At 41.5% G+C, this 13404-nt stretch overlaps 1 protein-coding gene across 1 annotated transcript in view; it reads right to left on the bottom strand.

The window, feature by feature from the left end:
• The window catches only part of TYR (tyrosinase), an 85898-nt gene that overhangs the window by 54049 nt on the left and 18445 nt on the right, over positions 1-13404 (bottom strand). The gene's annotated exons all lie outside the window — the stretch shown is intronic.

Below are 13404 nucleotides of genomic sequence, written 5' to 3'. Positions count from 1 at the left end.
ACAGTCGAAAAAGAAGCACTTGCTTGTGTCTGGGCTACTGAAAAATGGAGAACTTACCTGTGGGGCCACGCGTTCAAGTTGCGCACAGACCACAGCCCTTTGACAACGTTGCTCACCACGAAAGGACTGGGAAGAGCAGGATATCGTATTGCTCGATGGTCTGCAAGATACTTTCTTTCAGTTATGAACTGGAATATAAGCCTGGAAACCAAAATGTGGTCGCTGATTGCCTTTCTTGCCTGCTTTTGCTTTCACCAGATGGTCCACCGGAGGATGAGGATGTAGTAGTTGCCCTTATTGCAAGCACTCTTACTGCAGTTACAAGAGAACAATTTCAAGCTGCTTCTTCAGTGTGTCCAATTCAACAAAAACTACGGGAATTTCTGACAAAGAGATGGCCCAGTAACCCTAAAAACCTTGACACAGTTTTGCTGCCTTATTTTAGAGTTCGGGATGAACTTTTTTTGCTTGATGGCTGTGTGCTATGAGGTACACACCGGCTACTTGTGCCAGAAGAATTACAGTCAAAACTCCTACAGCTGTCATATGATACTCATCAAGGAATTGTCAGAACCAAACGACGACCATGGGATCTGTACTGGTGGCCAGGGATGGACTCTCAAACTGACGCACTCATAAAATCCTGTGTCACTTGCCAAATGCATGATAAGACAGCAGTGACATGTACCCCTCCATCACAGCCTGTTCCTCTTCCTGAATCTGCATGGGAAAAAGTGGTAATTGACATTGTAGGACCCTTTGATACTGCTCCAATTGACTGTCGTTATGCCATCACCTTAATAGACTATTTCAGGAAATGGCCTGAGGTAGCGTTTACATTGCAAATCTCTTCTGCTACAGTAATTAAGTTCCTTTCTTCAGTTTTTAGCAGGGAAGGTAACACCAAAGAACTGGTTTCAGATAATGGTAGTCAATTTACTTCCCTGGAGTTTGAAACTTTTTGAGCAGAGAGAAACACTTTACACAGAAGGTCATCCCTATATTACCTTCAAGCCAATGGGTAAATTGAACGGTTTAACAGAAGTTTAAAAGAATCTGAAAACAGCTTAACTGGAAGGGCGATTGTGGATACCCTTCACTACTGATTTCTTGCAAGCATACTGGGCTACACGACATGCCACAACATGAAGATCACCTGCAGAGTTAATGCATGGGAAACAGATGAATACTAAACTGAACATTGCTGGATTGTTAAAGGCAAGACCTGATGCAACAACAGAGGATGATGTGAGAAAAACAGTTTAACAGAACCAGGCAAAGTATAAGGCTTTCACAGACAAGTGGCGGGGTGCTAAGGAACCAAAGTTTCAGTGTGGTTCCTTCGTTAGAATACAAAAACCTGGAATTTTACGCAAATGGGAACATAAATTCACAGCTCCTCTTAAAATCATAGAGAAGAACGGACCTTACACTTATCGACTTTCTGATGGGCGGCTATGGAATGCTTCTTATCTTGCACCTGCCTATGCACCAAGAGGAGATTATGCCAACACCCAGTCTGCATTGGATGACTTCACCGTAGTATCAACACAACAAGACATTGCACTGGAACCGGAGCTTGAGAAATGGCCTGTCAGACCCAGACGACCACCTGTCTGGACTAGAGACTCTGTTATGCACTATCTATAGTGTTTTCAGTGTAATATTTCTGTCAACAGTATAGTGCCTTGTTTCCTATTTGTTCCTGTGGTTAGAACAGCATTTATTGTAACTGGGAGGGTTTCTTAAGAGAGGAGGGAATGTGGTGTTTAGATGTTGCTTGTAATTATTAGAACTGGGAGCACTGGCTGTTGGGAGTCTGAAAGGACAGGAAGGAGGGGGAGGAGATGAAGAGGCTGAGGGAGAGCTACTGAGGGTGCAGCAGCAGCTTGGAAAAGAGGTTTCCACTTTAAAAAATAAAGTCCTGTTGAAGTTTGTTAGTACCTTGTCTGGCTACTACAGCAACACGCTGCAGCACTTTCCCTACTGCGTTCGCCTAGGGCTGTTTTAACTCTCAGAGCTCTACATCTGCAAGTGTAGCCATGCCCATAGGTGGAGCTACTATAAGGTGGATGCATAACTGGTTGGAAAATCATTCCCAGAGAGTAGTTATCAGTTGTTCATAGCCATGATGGAAGGGCATAAAATAGAGTCCTGCAGGGATTGGTTCTGGGTCCGGTTCTGTTCAACATCTTCATCAATGATTTAGATAGTGGCATAGAGAGTACACCTAAAGTTTGCGGACGATATAAAGCTGGGAGGGGTTGCAAGTGCTTTGGAAGATATGATTAAAATTCTAAATGATCTGGACAAACTGGAGAAATGGTCTGAAGTAAATAGGATGAAATCCAATAAGGACAAATGCAAAGTACTCCACTTAGGAAGGAACACTTAGTTGCACACATACAAAATGGGAAATGACTGCCTACGAAGGAGTACTTTGGAAAGGGATCTGGGGGTCATAGTGGATCACAAGCTAAATATGAGTCAACTTTGTAATGCTGTTGCAAAAAACCAAAACACTATTCTGAGATGTTTTAGCAGGAGTATTGTAAGGAAGACACGAGAAGTAATTCTTCCACTCTACTCCACACTGATTAGGCCTCAACTAGAGTATTGTGTCCAGTTCTGGGCACCACATTTCAGAAAAGATGTGGACAAATTAGAGAGAGAGAGTCTAGAGAAGAGCAACACAAATGATTAAAGGTCTAGAAAACATGACCTATGAGGGAAGATTGAAAAAACTGGGTTTGTTTAGTCTGGAGAAGAGAAGACTGAGAGGGGACATAACAATTTTCAAGTACATGAAAGGTTGTTACAAGGAGGAGGGAGAAAAATTGTTCCTCTTAACCTCTGAGGATAGGACAAGAAGCAATGGGCTTAAATTGCAGCAACGGTGGTTTCAGTTGGACATTAGGAAAAACTTCCTAACTGTCAGGGTGGTTAAGCACTGGAATAAATTGCCTTGGGAGGTGGTGGAATCTCCATCATTGGGGATTTTTAAGAGCAGGTTGGACAAACACCTGTCAGGGATGGTCTAGATAATATTTAGTCCTGCCTTGAGTGCAGGGGACTGGACTAGATGACCTCTCAAGGTCCCTTCCAGTTCTATGGTTCTATGTTTTGATGTGATTTTTTTTTTAAAGAAAACAACTTTGGGATAATGAGGCTAATAATCCAAAATCAAAATATAGTCTTTACCTGCATATGCAAAGAAATCCATACCAACTTTAGACCATGCCCTTAACTGTTCATTGTTTATCAGCATAGACTATGTTACCTGTTTAGGTTGATATTTTTGACCTTTCACACATTTTAACAGTTTTCTTTATCTTCATTTGTGGCCAGCGCAGTATCTCTCTGGCTCTGTGTTTTTCTTTTCTCCATGCCCAAGTGTCCTTAATGTACTCTTGTGAGCATGTCAGCTTGTAACATCTTAGACACTACTGTTCTATCTCCTCTAAACAACATGCCATCAGTAACAGGCAGTTCTGCTTTGAACTTTAAACTCCACATGCCCCCCCCCCCACATCGCCTATGACCTCAAGGGTTTAAGAAGATTGATATTTTCTGCTGGTCTTCTTTCCCACCAAAGCCAGCCTGAATCTCTTCCAGGAGCCTGCTGCATTACCCGAGAGTTTCAACTCCTTGGGGACTTTTAGTTGCTCCATCTCTCCTAGGACTCCTTTACTCCTTCACCACAGTGCTCTTTTTTCTGTCCTCTCTTCTACCTCAGTCTGGTACCATGTGCTATCTTGTGAATTCATAAGAAGGAGAAATAGGCTGGACTCTAAGTAGTAAGGCTTGATTAGAACTTCCCAGTGATCTATCTAGTGAAGCTGCCACTAGACTGCTTCCAACCACTTCTCCCCAATAGCACCAGTCCAGTTCCCTCTAACACAGTTCCCTCTTTCCTCTGCTGTGGCACACCTTGATACCTTTAATTATTTTGAGGCACACCACCATATTGTGTGAAGATGATCTCGCCTCCTTATCGCCTCGGCTTACCACCCTTGCCATTCACAGTCTGTACAATAAAGTTAATGATGGTAACATTATGATGATCACTTTTATTGTACAGACTGTGACAAGTATGCTTGATTTGGTGTTGGTCCTGCTTTGAACAGGGGATTGGACTAGATGACCTTCTGAGGTCTCTTCCAACCCTAATATTCTATGATTCTAAGTATTTTCAGTCAACTCTCACATTCACACCAACAAGACTCCAAATAAAAATAAATTGTTTTAATATATGATGAACAACAAATAATACAAAAGTTGTACCAATCAAGAAACATCAACTAAGGATATTATTATGTATCAAGACTTATGGCATTACCTTTTCATCTTTGAGGCACTTCTTCTTTTGTATGACTTTGGAAGTGAACAACATCAAATGCCAAACTCCAAGTCAGAGATCCAAGCCTCGCACTGTCCGACACGGAATGGAACTCTGAATTCAATGAACAGAGCAGTGCTGTACTCTGTGATGAATGACCACAAATTATATGAAAAATAAATAACAAAAAACTTTTTAATGAGACATCTGAGCTTGTCTTGATGTGCAGAGTCTTTAACCCTGGGAGGAAATGTTGACAGTGCCTCTCTGAGCTCTTGCTCCATCGACCACACATGTTCTCTTTGTTCCTGATGTAAGTCAGGCTTGAAATATTTAACTCGCACAGGTATGTTGTTGAAAAGGGCAACAGAATGGAGATAGCATGGTCATAGATTACAGGATAGTCGCCTTCCACCAGAAAGAGTCTAACGGTATATCATCAAACTTTATTTTCAAAGTGTGGTCCATCCTTAATTCGGCAAACTGACCTTGAGCCATTATTGTAACAGTCTTAGCGCTTTGCATTGCAGAGGAACTCCAAGGATTTTGGAACCAGTCTATATTAATAGAAGGAAAAGAAGAACTGAACTTTTCTTCCAGACTTTCCAAATGCTCAGAAATGACATTGACCAAATTACTGCCAGCAGGATCTGCTGCATTTGCCAAGGAGAACATTTCTATTGTTCCTTTTGCTACTTTTTCACACCAGAGGGCTAACTTAGACCTAAACCCATGCTGTGCTGAAGAGAGATGCTTGTTTTCACCTTGCATTTTCCCGTTCAGCTAATTGAGACAGCAGAATATATCAATCAGATAGGCAAGCATTTTGCAACATGTACACAGATTTGATTGCTGATGTGCCATTGATTTCTCCACAGGTAGGAACATTTTGATCTCCTTTCTCAGCTCATACAAGCATGAGAGAACTTTTCCATGGGAAAGCCAGCATATTTCAGTGTGAAAAAGTAAACTTGGGTGCTCTACTCCCGTTTGCTTACACAGCAAGGCGAAAAGGCATGATTTTATAAAGTTCATTAACAACAGTTCTTTTGGCAGTGTTTTGGTGATGAGAGTTTCACAGTGCAGGAAACACTGGCTCACCAACACTGGGTTTTGTTCCCTAACCTTGCTTACAAACGCCTTTCACTTTGCCAGTCATGGAGGTTGCTCCAAACACTGATACAATTTTTCCAGTGTGGTTCTCCTTCTTCAAAGTAGACTGTCTCACTGAATATTTCCTCTCCAGTCATGTGACCTGACAGTTCTTTGCAAAACAAAACCTTTTATTTGATACTGTCTCCATCAACGTACCTTACATGAGCCAAAAATTGAGCATGGCCACAGATAAGTCAGTTCATCAAGCTGCAATGCAAACTTTCTGCTTGATTTTAATTTTTCTTGGAGCACCATCTCAATATCATCAATGCAGTGACTTATCGTGTTATCTGAAAGAGGAACTTTTTCAGTTTCCTTGGTTGCATATGCACCTAACAATTACTCTTATGATTTCTTTGCATGCTAGTAAAATTAATGTCTTGGCCATTATATGTGGCTTTTTTGCCTTTTCTGCAAGCTCATTGACCACGTAGCTCGCTTCCAGCGCTTTGTCAGAAACAGCTGCACAGTAGATCATCAATTGTGCTTGATTTTCATTCTGATCCCCCAAATGCATAAAAAATTATGTCCTTTTTGGCAAGGGATAAATGTTTGCTTGTAAGGTGTCATTTTAACTTACTTGACACCACGGCAAAGTTTGAGAATTTCTCCCTGCACATGAAATATTGTGGAAGAGGGCAAGATGGTTTACCTGTAGACTAAAATCCATATTGGAGATAGCTCTCACAGAGGTGTCGGTTCACCACTTTCAGTTTCTTAGTTTTATGTTCATCACTGCGAGTAGAGGTGGAACCACCAAAATCTTTTTTCTTCAAATATTTGTTCATTTTGGGGTCATACATCTTGAAATTCAACACTGTAACTTTTGAGATTTTTAAGATCTGAAAAACACACTAACCACCACTTGATTCCCATAATGTCAAGGTCATATGAGTGTAGACTCAATGTTACGTTATCATAGGTCATTCTTAATTTTGTCTCATGTATATTCGTGAGCCAATCCAGAACAAGGCTAGTAGGGTTAAAATCAAAATAACCATGGCAGCTAATGTTAGATAGTTATCTGTCTTTTGTGCCAGAATTAACATTTTCAACATTAACATGGAAACTAACATTAAAGCTAAATATAAGAACTCTGGACAAAAGCATGCTCAGTGGAGAAAGTGACATGCACTTGAGAATAATATTTTGGCATAACAAGCAATTAATAATTAATCGTTTCTTCTCATTTCCAAAATGTGTGTGACTTTCTCTGCTGTTTTTAAATGCAATATAATTAATGACAGTGCTGTTCTGGGTCAGGCTCATTCTAGCTTTTACCCCCAGTGAAATGTAAATATAAAATTTAGGCTTGAATTATATGTCTTTTTTTATATGAATCATCGTCAAAGACTCATTGCAGCACATTACATTAATCAGGGCACACCATCTTTGCTTACTTGTTATCCCTCTTAACCTCACTTCGGGGACTGGAATGTGATGCATGTAATATTGAAAGGGGCGTCGTCCTGGAGAGCAAAAGTACAGAATGCCATCCGGCGCCGACACTGATTAAAATACCTGGGAAGGGTTAGTTCTCACATGTAGGTTTTAAAAAAATTCCACTGCACACCTCTTCAGGCCTGATGGTTGGGAAACACTGCTCTAACATGTGCTTTGCTTTTAAAGGCACAGTACATTCTCCTAACAGTGGCAGTGTTATGCAATTTAAAGCTTGTCATCTGAACACAATTAAAAATTAAGCAGTCACAATGACACACCTTACTCATGGCTGTGAGCATAAACTTTCGCAGTGATCTTATATGCCCATCAAACATATTTATTTTTCTCAGCAAGCAGCATCCAGACTCCCATTCTTCGTGTGGCTTTGTGTCTGTTTAGAGGATGAGACATCATGATCCTGTCCCTTTCAAAAGTATAAATAGCTTCTTGAACCACATGGTCACAAGGTTATTGGTCGGATTCTGTGTTCACTTACTCATGATTTACATTCATGGTGTGTCAGGGTTCCCTCCCCACTCTGGGGTACAGATGTGGGGACCCGTATGAAAGACCTCCTAAGCTTATTTCTATCAGCTTAGGTTAAAAACTTCCCCAAGGCACAAATTCTTCCTTGTCCTTGGATGTTATTGTTGCCACCACCAAGTGAGTTAGACAAAGATTCAGGAAAAGGACCACTTGGAGTTCCTGTTTCCCCAAAATATTCCCCCCAAGCCCCTTCATCCCCTTTCCTGGAGAGGCTTGAGAATAATAGACTAATCAAATACGTAAACAAGATGAGCACAGACCAGACCCTTGGGCTTTTAGGACACTAAAAACCAATCAGGTTCTTAAAAGCAGAACTTTGTAATAAAGAAAGTAAAAGAAACACACCTATAAAATCAGGATGGACGGTAATTTAACAGGGTAATAAGATTTAAAACACAGAGGATTCCCTCTAGGCAAAACTTCAAAGTTACAAAAAACAGGACTAAACCTCCCTCTCAGCATAGGGAAAATTCACAAGCTAAAACAAAAGATACTCTCATGCATTTCCTTGCTATTACTTACAGCTTCTATAATTGTAGATGTATCATTTCAGTAGGAGCTGGATTACCTGCTTGGTCTCTCTGTCTCAAGGGGGAACACACAGAGAGCACAAACAAAACCTTCCCCCACAGATTTGAAAGTATCTTCTTCCCTTATTGGTCCTTTTGGTCAGGTGCCAACCAGGTTATTTGAGCTTCTTAACCCCTTACAGGTAAAGGAGGGATTTTATGCTACCCTTAGCTGTATATTTATGACATGGTGTAACTCCATTGAATTAACACCACATAAAACTAATGTAATAGGAGAATCAGGTCTGGTGACTTAGAGGTGGAGGGGAATGAATAGATCACACTCTATTAGAGTCAAAGTCCCTTAAGGCATTCAGGGGACTTGCAGTGTGCAAAAGTTTATGCAGTAGCCTTATGCACAGATAAAGGATGTGCATCATTTTTGCTGAACAGAACCTGTATAGGCTGTTCTGAAAATCTGGTTTTATATTTTGCTACTATTTGTTTTTCTGTTTAACTCTATTAGAAAAAGAGCGCTGAAAAATGTACTTGAAACTGACATTGTATCAGGTCGGTGGTTTGGGACCAGGTGTCATGTGAATACAATTACAGATCTTGTATCAACCTATTCCCATGTAGATATTTGTTCAGTTTTGCATAGTATTCTTAACACCAGCCATCTAGTCCATTGTTGCAAGCAAACTTTGTGATGCATTGACAGTACACATGGAAGTAGCAAACTGTTATGATAAGAAGGGTTTGTGCCAGCGAACTTAGTGGGATATCATGCAGTATCCAAATGTCCCCTGTAGCTGCTTTTTCAGTTAAGGTTTTTAATAGAGTGCTGGATGGAGACCAGGGTTCTAATCTGAGCTCTGCCACTGACCTGCTATGTGACCTTATGCATGTTACTTCACCTCTCTGTCTCTTTCCCCTCTTCAGACCCTTTGTCTGTCTTGTCTATTTAGATTGTAAGAATATCTCTTATGCGTTTGTACGGTACCTAGCACAATTGGGTCCCAACCTCTGAGACCTGTAGGCACTACTATAATAAAAATAGTATTTGTTCACATTTGTTTTCAATGACCCACTAATACCAGGAGAAGGGTTTGTGGGGCCAGGGTAAGGCCATGTGTTCCTTCTGCTCAATAATTTTACAGGGAACTAAATCTCAGTATCAGAGCATAGGGTGTTCATATGACCAGGAAATCTTGTGGAACATCAGGGATGGGGACACTGTTAGAATATAGATATTCAGACCTGCCTGTAAGGCCTATACTTTAAGAACTTAGGTGTATTTTTACTACTTAGCTAGTTATCGAGGTATAAAGCAAAAAATCAAAATCACAGTCCGCCTGTGTATGGGCCTTCTCTCACTAGGATAGTCTGAGGCCTTTGGCTAAGCAGCAGGGGCAGCCATAAGCTGGGAAGAGTAAGGTCACATCCTCACATCCCAAACCAGTCACATTGAAATAAGGTGGTATTGGGCATTTACAAAGACAATCCTGTTCTGATCATGCCCATTACCACCAGATAAAGAAACAGATCTTGCAATAGCATCCTGTCTGGCAAGAAATCACTTATCAATGGTTGTGGTTGTGAAACCCTCATTTCTATATGTTTTATCTTTATGGCCCCCACTTTTCTATTGTTAATCCGTCTGGTTCTCTAATTGTTTTTGTCTGCTGTATAATTAATTTTCTTAGGTGTAAGTTAATTAGGGTAGTGGGAAATAATTGGTTAGAGAATTATGTGACAATATGTTAGGATTGGTTAGTTAAATTTCAGTAAAATGATTGGTTAAGGTATAGTTGAGAATATTACTACACAAATTGGGGTCAAACAGGAAGTACAAGGGAAATTGGAATCATGTTTGTTAAGGGGCAGGGAACGGGAATAGGGAACGGGGAACAGGGACCCAGGCAAGGCTCTGCAGTGTCAGAGCTGGGAAGGGGGGAGAGGGGGTAAATGGTCTGTGGCATCAGAGGTGGGAACGGAGCACGGGGGAACAGACTATCAGAGATAAGCCTGACTGATGTGAAGGGCTTCGAAATATGCTTGCTTGGAAACTAACCCCAATAAACATCGCATTGTCTGCGCTTCGGACTTCTGGTCTTTTGCTGCTTGCTGTCTGCGTGATAAGAACCAAGGAAAGCCCTCTAACAGACACCTCTGTGAAGCCAGCATGAGGTCAATCACCACCAAGGTCTTTATATTGTGCAACGCATCTAAGACAAGGGAGTTATTCCATATTCACACTGGGGTAGCTGAAAGCCAAACTGAGTAGAGTGTTGCATACAAGTATCTGAATGGAGAGAAATGTTTTAAGCTGTTCCATGGGGAGATACACTCTCACCCAGAGTGATGGAATGAAACTCAGCAAAAGTAGAACATTAGGAAATATGTAACAACAGTGGCTCAGAGCATCTCCTCCCATGGAAATGCACATGGGAGGATGAGGGGTGGTGCTGGGAAGGAAGACTCCTCTCCCGGCAGAGGTTTTGCAGAGTCATTTTCAGGAGACTGGGATGAAGAATTTTGCTCCACGGAATTAAGAGGGGGTTCTGGGTGCAGGTCCTTGGTCTTTGCAGAGCTTGTGGGGAAAAGGGGAGACTCAGTCTGTGCCTTTGGTCACCCCTGCCCCTTCCAACATCCTCCACACCTGCTCCCTAGCAGGGTGGCTCCATTTTGACTTTTCTACAAGAGCTTCCAGTAGCCATGACTGCTCTCTTAAAGGAGGATCCCTAGAACAGACAGAGGGAGCCTGCAGAAGTGGGCTGTGTTGCCTTCTTTATGTAATCTCTGCAGAACAGTTGAGGAGAGGAGGTTCATGCTCTTAGTATCACCACAGACTCAACCTCTCCTCCCCAAGCCCATCTTTCCCTGAGGTGGAGCCTGTGAAGACCCCTCAGCAGTTCCGGGAGCAGGGTAGTATCTGACCATCCTTCCCACCCCCTTAAAATCAGAACAGAAATTAACCTATCATGGATCTCAATGGGCCACTTAGTCTCCCTTGGAGTGTAGTTGATGCTCTTTCACTGGAACCATTTAAATCTGGACTAGCCAAAGCCCCAGTTAATATATTGTCAGCAGCCATCATTCACTGGCTTTCTATGATTCTTTTAAATTAGCATGTGTGTGTGGTGGAAGAATGGGTGTTGGGATAGAAGAAAGATATCCGTGTCGAACTTCTGAGGGGTTATTATAAAGAACAGTGGATTTGCCATATATATATTATAAAATATGCCTCAATGTCCTTTCAGCTGTAGCACAATCCAAATTAAAGCAATAACCCATTCACAATGTTGTTGGGAGCACATGCTAAGATATTAACAAGTCTCAACACAAATTGCTGTGACTGTGCGCAACAGCCATGAAATTAAAGTGACGAAGACACAGCACTGGAGAAAGGGTTCCATGGATTAATCAGACAAAACATTGATTGCTAGTTTAGCAGACTGCAAAATAAGAATTAAAATAGGTCTTCCCAACCTATTCAGGTACTGCAGGTTTTAAGTGCTTTCTTGATTATTGTGCGATTTTGTTGGACATCTGTGCTACTGCCTTTTAATATACCTTTGAAAAATTTATATATATATATATTCTGGGATAGCTCTTAAAGTGTTTTTTGATGCATCTTGCATGAAGAAGCTATACAAAACTAAATTCTAATTGTAATATGAAACATAATGTCAACACTCTAACATTCCCTGCCTGCCTTTCTGACATCCAGACACCAATTTAAGCTCAGCAGTGGAAAAAACTGAGCTCTTCATTTTTTTTTTCTCCAAAGCCCTTCACACTCCTTCCAGTCTCATGAAGCAGGGACAACACTTTCATCCTACCTGTCATTTGGGCCTGTAATCTGGGTGTCTTTTTTTTTTTTTTTTTTACTCTTTTCTCTCTGTAGACTCACACATCCAGGCTGTGTCCAGGACGTGCTGCCTTTCCTTGTGCAACGTCTCCAAGATCCAGCCCTTCCTCTTTGTCCATGCTGCTAAAACTCTGATTTAGGCCCTCATAATTTCATGTTTTGACTACTTTGCTCTCCTCCTTTCTGGCCTTGACATCATCTCCCCCTGCCTCCCAATGCTTAAATCCATTCAAAACACAGCAGCAAAAAAAAAATCCATGTTCCTGGTTCTCTGGCTTGTCTCTCCAGCCATATCACCTCCCTCTTTCCAAAACTTCCACTGCCTCTCCATTTCCACTGCATCAAGCACCAACTATTTCCAGGCCTGGGGTCATTCAATGTCTGAAATCTCTTGTGGCTTCAATGGAGTCACTCCAAATCTTTCACCAGTGTAAGAGGAGACTTTGGCCCACAGTTCGGATCTGAGAATATTTGACTGTATGTTGTGAAGGAGGTAAAGTGTTTTATGGCACCCACCATTGCACCGAGAATGATAATCAATAATAATAATAATTCATAAATTTAAAGGCTTCAACTGCTGGTCCTTGCTGCAATTTTCGTGTTGTGGTGGAATATGATTGTGGCACTTTGTTGTCACCATGTTCTGGGAGAAGGTTACATACCTGCCAGCTATGTGGGGCATTAATGGAAACCTGTCCTGCCGCATGCCCCGGGCATATGAGGCAGCACTGAAGGAGTTAATACAAACATTTTATAAATAGAAATAATCTTCTAGCATCATTAGCAAGGTAGCAAGATTCAAAAAGGGGCTGACTTATAGTTAATTGTGCCTTTTGCAACTTTTCATTAAGGCAAGGTTGCAATAAAAAGTTAACGTGCTACATCTTATATTTGTTATTTCTTACTCAGGATCAGGTTAATATTCAAGGAACCTGGATAAAGATTCTGGCTTGCTGGCTGAGGTGCTCTCCTCCTCTGAGTACGCTAAAAAGGGTGACCAAATTTCTAATTACCTATCTTCGTTTTGGCACTTTTCTTGTGTATGTACTTGGTATAAAAGTTTGTCCTTATTTTTACTATACCACTTCCATAGGAGGAGAAGTCACGTTTTTCCAATAATGTGCATTTTTGTAAGGTATATTAAACCTCATGTGTCAAAAATTAACCTAATCTCTAACTATGGGTATGTCCACACTGCAAAGAAAACCCCATGGCACTGAGTCTTAGTGCCCGGGTCAATTGATTTGGTTTTGTGGGGCTTGGGCAGCAGGGCTAAAAATAGCAGTGTACACATTCCTGCTTGGGCTGGAGACTGGGCTCTGAGACCCTCCTCCCTCACCAGGTTTACAAACCCAGGCTCCAGCACAAACAGAAACCTCTCTGCTGCTATTTTTAGCCCCTCAGCCCAAACCCCACAAGTCTGAGTCAATTGACCTGGGCTATGAGACTCAGCACCACAGTGTAGACACTTGCAGTGTAGACCTACCCTGTGTAGATATGTCTACACAGCAGCTGGGAGGAGTGATTCCCAGTGTGGG

The sequence above is a fragment of the Caretta caretta genome, chromosome 1, assembly GCF_965140235.1.
Source record: "Caretta caretta isolate rCarCar2 chromosome 1, rCarCar1.hap1, whole genome shotgun sequence".
NCBI lineage: Eukaryota > Metazoa > Chordata > Testudines > Cheloniidae > Caretta > Caretta caretta.
The sequence above is the reverse complement of the archived record's forward strand: the minus strand, read 5'-3'. Positions and strand labels throughout refer to the sequence as shown.